The sequence below is a fragment of the Chamaea fasciata genome, unplaced genomic scaffold, assembly GCF_029207755.1.
Source record: "Chamaea fasciata isolate MVZ Bird 193981 ecotype frontalis unplaced genomic scaffold, bChaFas1.0.hap1 SCAF_3, whole genome shotgun sequence".
Lineage (NCBI taxonomy): Eukaryota > Metazoa > Chordata > Aves > Passeriformes > Sylviidae > Chamaea > Chamaea fasciata.
In genome coordinates, this window is record NW_027094088.1 from 97,632,848 (window position 1) to 97,640,475 (window position 7,628).

Consider the following 7,628-nt stretch of genomic DNA (forward strand, 5'->3'; position numbering starts at 1 on the left):
CTGAGCCCAGAGTAACAAAGAAAATGAGAAGGAAAGAGTATTCTTGCTACCTACCTTTTTATTTTTTTCTGTTTGGCAAATTACATTATTACGAAGCTATAATAGTATGATGATCGTTATGACAAATGATCTAAATGTGACTAATGTTATCAGCCAGATTATGAAAAAAAGCTTATTCTCAGAGCGTTACAGTTAAGGGCAAAAAGCACAACAGGATCTGTCATTCTGAGTAAAACAATCCATAAAACCTCATTCAGTAATTTCCATGTTCAATGCCAGCTATATGCAACTTGAATTAGCATGTGTGTTTGGACATGTGCCACCTTACTTGACAACATGAAGAAAGAAAAAATCTACATGTCCATTGGCAAGCCACCCTGATAGTTAAGCACGTTCTTGATTTAAAAATATGCACATTATTTTCAGCCTGAATTACTTTACCTCTAATTTTCATCTGTTTAGAGTACATTTTACTGTCTGTGACTGCAGGGTCAAACAGCCTCCTACTAACTGATACCCTATCCTCGTTGAGGCACTGTGTATTTGTAATTAATTGCCTCTTAAATACTTCTTGTGCAAGCTAAATAAATGGAGGGATTTTTACCATAAAATATTTTTGTAAGTCTTTTATTGAGAACGGGAATTGTCTTTCAAAAATATATTTTCTTTACAGCAATGAATTGAAAGCAGGATATAACAGCAATATTTTACAGTCATCAATATTTTGCTTAGCTCCTGTTATTCTGTCATCTCAGGACCCTTGGTTAAAACTTTATCATTATGTATCCAAGGATGATACCAAAACAACCAACAAAATTAACAAAAAATAATAACAATCCCACACCCCCTCAAAACCCAAACAAAAATCCCAATCAACCAAACAAAAAAAAACAGTTCTCACTGTGCTTCTAAAGTTGTCATGTTCTCCAGATCCTCTGAAAAACCTGCACGTACATCACCCATTTAGGGTGTTACAGCATAACTTAATCACATCCTCCAGCTGAACTTGACACTGATGTAGAAATCACCAACACTTTTACTTTTGGGGGAGATTAAGAAATTGAGATATTCTCCATACCCTTGTTACATTGTCCCCGGCATCTAGACTTGAAAGCCTTCTTACAGTGACCAAAAGGGTCATCATAATTGTTCACATTGTTAAAGCTTTGACTGATATAGAATCACAGAATGGCTTGGGCTGGAAGGGACCTTAAAGATGATTTGGTTCCACCTCTTTGTTGTGGGTAGGTACACCTTCCACTAGGCCAGGTGGCTCAGAGCCCCATACAACCTGACCTTGAACACCTCCAGGGATGGGGCATCCACAGCTTCTCTGAGGAACTTGTGCCCTTGCCTCACCACTCTCATAGTCAAGAATTTCTTTCTAGTATCTAATCCAAACCTAGTCTCTTTCAGTTTGAAGCCATTCCCCCCTGTCCTGGCACTACATGCCCTTGTAAATAGTGTCTCTTTATCTGTTGGAGCCTTCTTTCAGGTATGATCTATGGATGAGGAAGGCCTAGGGATGCTGCCACAGACCATGTCACATACAAGCTACTAAAGACAACATGGAGTTAAACAGTAACACAGCAGGCATAAAAACTACCACAGAGCCACATTCAGATAGATCTAGTATTTCTTGACACTAGTGGGAACATTTCCATTGGCTTCAGTGAGCACAGAATTGCCAAAAACCAATAGATTTTTTGTGGTTGTTTTCGCATTTCAACAAGCTGGATTTAAATTCATTAACATTCCAAATGAGATCGATAATGAATAGTTCAGTAATAATTACCAGGACTCCACAGAAAACTCTATAAATTCTGTCATGAGCTATACACTGCATGTGCCAATTTTCCATAAACAAGGGATTATTGCACTCTCTGTTTTGTAACAATAAGCACGTTTGGTAATTGTGACTGGAACTATACATTATTCATCTGAATTTAAAGCTGTGCTCATTTATCCCTTTGCCAAAATTGTCCTTCCATTCCAATAACAGGTCTGTAAGAAACAGATTCAACTGAGGTTTCCTCCAAGGCAAAGATGTTCTCCTGAATGTTTGAATTTGAGCTGAAAATTCATGTTCTAATAAATTTGCTGAGGCTAAATGTGATCTATCAGTGCCTAAACCAAGTTACTTCAAGACAATTGTGTTGTAGTCTAGAACAATTTTGTTGCATATCTCATAGTGCTGTAGTGTTTATCCTAAGGTTCAAGATCCTAGAGTAAATTGACTATCTAAAAATCTCCTTTAAATAAATAAAAATAAATAAATTATTGGACTTTCTGGGCATGGACAGTGCTTCAAATCTGAGGGCAGAGAAGGCCAAGGCAAAGAATTTTATTTTTAAAATTAATTTTCATCCCATTTCTTTAATGCATAATCCCTGTTTACAGGGATACTTGTCTGCATTGTAAATCAAAATCAATGGTTAGGTCAGAATTCAGAACTGAAAAGAAAGAGACTTTTAGAAAGGTACTTTTAAATTGTGTAGAGAAATTTCCAGTTGTGAATTTATTGGTGTGTTTTACTTGGTGAACACTGAACTTTCAGCAGTTAGTAAAACAAGGAAAGAATTTATTTTTAAGCAGAATTAAAAAATTATGTTTACAGAAGTTGTAACTGCATTTCCAAAATAATTACATGCAACTATAAACTTAACTGCAATCAAAATTTAAACTGATGGTTTGAGTCTAAATATGGAAGATCATTCAACATATTCTCTCACAAATTAGCCTTCAAAATTCATATGCTGACCAATTGTTTTAATATCCAATACCATGGAGCTGAAAACTGAAAGAACTCATTCAGTCAACTTAATCCAGACATGTTTTGCAAGGAGCAAGAATAACTGTGCAATCCTATTCATGATTTTACCATTTTGAACCCAATGTTTACCTTCTGTCCACTACTCCAAATGGAAATCTGCTTCAAATAAGTATTCATTCTGGCAGAGAGTAGAAAAAAACTTCTTATAATTTTCACCTTTTGTGAAAATGATTTTCATGGCCACTATCTGAACTTACTTGTTCTTATACCAATACCATTCTTCACTGAAAATGCATCTTTTACTTCTCTGATATGCTTTAATTTTAGGCAAACCTCTTGTAAAGTTAGACCACCCAAGCTCCTTTAATCTTTTTCTTTTTTTTTTCTTTTTTTTTTTTTTTAACTAAATTCTGAAATTCCTTGGTCATCCCAGTGTCTCTTATCTGCAGGGTATCTGAATGCAACTTTCCTGACTGTAACAATCAGAAGCATTTTTTAATTTAAATTAAGGAAAGAATTTCCCTGATATGGCCACATCTGTACTGGTAAATAAGCTGCATGTGAGATGCACTAGTTGATATAGCATGGCTCACGTCTGCACAGGCAAACACTCCCCTGGCTTTCAGCGCTGTCCTGAGAATTGTTTCCAGGCCACGTCCTTCCCCAAGCTGTGCTCAGGCACTGCCTGCAAAGTTCTAATTGGCCTAAACCAAAACCAGGCAAGGGCAGTACCAGCAGTTTAAAGTAGGGATGACCATCCACCACTGATTGGCCCATGTCTAGGTCCTGTTTAATTTATTTGCATAATTGCAGTGTATGATGTATACTACACTGGTAAAAATGCTTCTGTTTTTCCTGGAATTACTTTTCCCAACATAGCCTAGATCTCACTTTGCATGTCTGACCCTCATGGATCAGATGCCTGACCTCCCTGAAGTCAGCTGCTGTACTTGCATTTTTCTCCATCTAACTACAGTAGTCTTACAGGATTTTATCAAGGCAAAACATTTGGGGTTGTCTAACTGACATTTACAGTTTTCTGGGGCTCTCGTTCTCCAAGGGCTCTTCAAGATTTTCAAGACCAAAAATATTACACGTCTACACTGTAAGCTAGTAAATCAAATTGTAATAGACACAGAACAAGGAAATTAACAACATGCGATAGTGAAAAAGGGGGGGTTTGCATACAAAAGACTACATTATTTGCTTGTGCATGAGTTACCAAAATAAACACAAACACTGGGGTTTTTTTCAGGTACTTCTATTCACGGATAGTCATATGACAATAAATTCCCCTGTTTCCTAAATCTCATTCCAGGATTGCATCTGTTAGTTGAAGACCCTGAGAGATTTCATGTGAATCTGTTAAAACAATACCCAGAGAAATTTCATGTGCATTATATGACATTAAACTCTCAGTCTACGCATGTTTATCTAGCTTTCATTAGGAGACTACATGTGAACACTGATATTCCTCATCCCCAGGAAGTATATAACCAAATCAGCTTTAGTACTCCCTTCACTGCAATCTTTGATAAAAACCCCAAAGCATTCTGGTCAAATTCAAATGCAATACAAATAAAAGCAACACAGACTTTGACTTTTTATTTCTTAAAAGTCTTATCTCTTAGCCACCAGAGGAAGCTTACTGAGGCAATGAATAGTTGAAATAAGTGATTGATAATGAAGAGGAGGAAAAGTTAATTAAAGATTTAAAATGAGAATTTTGATACCCTATGTATTCAAACAAAGTGCCTTTCTTAGATCCTACAAAGCCTTACCCGTATGCTAATTTCATGGAAATGAGGTTTATTATACTCTGTGGATTTTTCATTAAACAAGCAGAGACATAACCATATATACTCTTCTCTCCTTACCCCAAGCTCTCACACATTCTGTGAAAGGTGTGATAGCTACTTTCTTTTTATCAGTTTTTATCCCCTGTCGACTTGTCTTTGTTGAATCAACATAAAAGAGACTGTTCCACAAACCATATAAGACGGATCCCCAGCCTGCCTGAACTCAGCATTTCTTATGGTCTACCCCAATTCTGCTCATTTCTCCTGGTCTGCAAATTGCAAACTTTCCACACGTAAACTGCTTGTTTGGAACGGTGTCTGGCTCACACTAACTATTAAACCATGCCATGCACTGGGTTAAGATCTTAATACTGGGTTCAAAACAATCCAATTCCCAAGACTGCTGTTTTGCACATATATTCAGCCTGTATCCACACTTCAGATGCAGAAGATTTTGTCAGATCTTTCTCTGGGCTCTTTTCCTGAAGAAATTGCCTCCTCTTTCCTCTTTCAGAGGTTTCCACCAGGCCCAGAGTGCATCCGCCAGGACAGGAATATGCAGAAAGTTCTTTTATTTTCCCCTCCTAAGCACAGCCCTTTTAACAGTGTATATCACGTACTGTACTTGTGCATGTAGTCCTTTCGCTAAAGGGGAAAAAGAGCCAGCTCAGGTTTTAGTTGTCAGGAACAAACACCATCTCAAGCCCATCCACAGACTTCAGAAAGTTAAATTAAACTGCCTGGAAAGTTCTTTCAGACTTAATGGTGATTACTGTTGCTTGAGCAACACTTTCATACTATTTTCTGAAGCAGCCTTCTATTCATAGCTATTCATAATACCATGTCTCTGAACACACTTCACAGCTGAAAGCAAAAAAACGCTGCTCAAATTCTCCAGTCTTCTCTGCTGCATTTACTCTCCCCAATCTTTGCCCAAAAGATTAACAGCTTAGCTGACTTTTCTACACAACATCCAGCACTTAGATCTCACCAACATCACAGGGAAGGTTAAGTTCTGAATATCCAGCATCAATGTCACACACCAAAATTATGTTGCTAAAAGCATATATCATTAGCTAAATAAAATCATGGTAATTTTCTTTTATTTAAAAAATGTGGATATTCTGCATGGTTAAAGAGGGCTAGAGAACCACTTATGCTACTTATTATTTGTTCAGCCATGTTAGAGGCTGAATAAGTTTCTTTTGAAAACTGAGGAAGTCGTTCCACTTGTTCCAGCCACAGGTCTATAAAAATATATATTTCTTTCATATCTGTATATTTTTTGTATAGCAGCACAAAAAGGACTCAATTATATTTTTCATTTATACCTAGTATGGTGTGTATAGATAGATAAATAGATAGGTAGCATATAATTACCCTAAATGTAACTTAATATCTATTACATATCATTTGTAGTGTCCTGCATATGCTCCAGCTTCTGGTTGAGAAGTGTTTCCTGGTTTCATCTATGTTTCTGTCATATGTGCAGAGCCCATATATATTTTCTATATCCCAAGGCTTCTGAAGAAACCTAGACATTTATGTTTAGGCACCTTAATCAAGCTCAAAGTGTTGTAATAGAGGGTAATAACTCTTTTGAAGAATTCTTTGGCAAAAATTCTCATTAAACAACATGACCATTTTTCATGCTAATTCTTTCCACCAAACTCAGGCTTTCTAAAAATTATATAAAAATGCAGATTGCAGGAATTCAATAATTCCTTGATATTAGAGATTTTCCTCCTCTTTTTTGTGCTCTTTGTCAGATATTTTATAATTAAGGGGTTTGATTTTTCTGTTCAGGTAATGTGTTGAATTTCAGAGGAGTTTTGTGGTCTATACACCTCTTAGATATCCTGTAGTGATGTCTTAGTAGGTTGGAGATTGGAGATTTTTCTAACCTACGCATTTAGTATGTTGGTACATGTGAACTGGTGAAGTGTTTGGTTCCTTCCAGCCCTATTCTTATTTTAAAAAAAATCCCACGTGGGCTTTTTTATTATTTTCATAAGAAATAAACATTTTAAAACAAATGTTGTTCAGTTTTGTTTGCTCTGAAACTGAAAATATTCTCCCTACGTGCATCTAGAGGCATGGAAGGAATAAGCTGTAGCATTGTAAGCAAAGATAAATTATCAACAGTAAGAATGAAATGTGGGACCTCTGGATCCAAACACACATATTTCTACTGACAGTGCAAAGGGGCTCTATTCCACAGCAAGGGGCTGTGGCAAGGTCATCAACTTCTCTTTGCACAAAAGAGGGATTCAATGCTGCCTTCAAATGATTAAAAAAAAAAAAAAAAAAAAAAAAAAAAAAAAAAAAAAGCTTCATTGTTTACTGCCGAAGTGCACTTATTTTGATCTCATTTCTAAGAATCAAAAAATGTGACTACTTTTAGTAGCATTACAATGAAAGCTTTACATATTCTACTGAGTTCAGGGATTTCCTTCGTAACTATATTGATTTAAATTACAGTGGGATGCATAGAAAACTAATTAGGAAGCAACACTTGGCTTCCTAGAACAAATAATTATGCCAACTCTTCAAAAATAGCGGGCAAAATTATTAACCTCAAGTACATGGCACCCCATCTACTATTAAGATATATGTTTATTTTTCCAAGTTTAGAACTTGAAAACCTAAAGGCTAATGAATAGTTAAAGGACTCCTGAGAAGAAAAGATAGAATCCTCCTCAGAACAGGGCTAGGGAAACAGACTGAAAGGTTAAGTAGAGGAAGAAAGAAACAGATTCTACAGAAAAAGTCTAAGATGTTGGTGCCTTTCCAGAGCAAGGGCATAGCAAGCTGTAGGGAAAAGCTTCATATAAATTTATGCTACATTTACTGGTTTAAATGTTTAATGTTTTCTTTGATGCTTTACTTCTAAATAAATTACACTTCTAGAAGGCTTTCAGTCAGCTTTTTGTGTGAACAGCACTTTGAGGGAGATGATTCTGCCCCGTATTCTGCTCTGGTGAGATCCTACCTGGAATTCTGAGTGCAGCTCTAGAGTTCCCAGTACAGGAAGGACTTTGACATGTTGGAGTGTG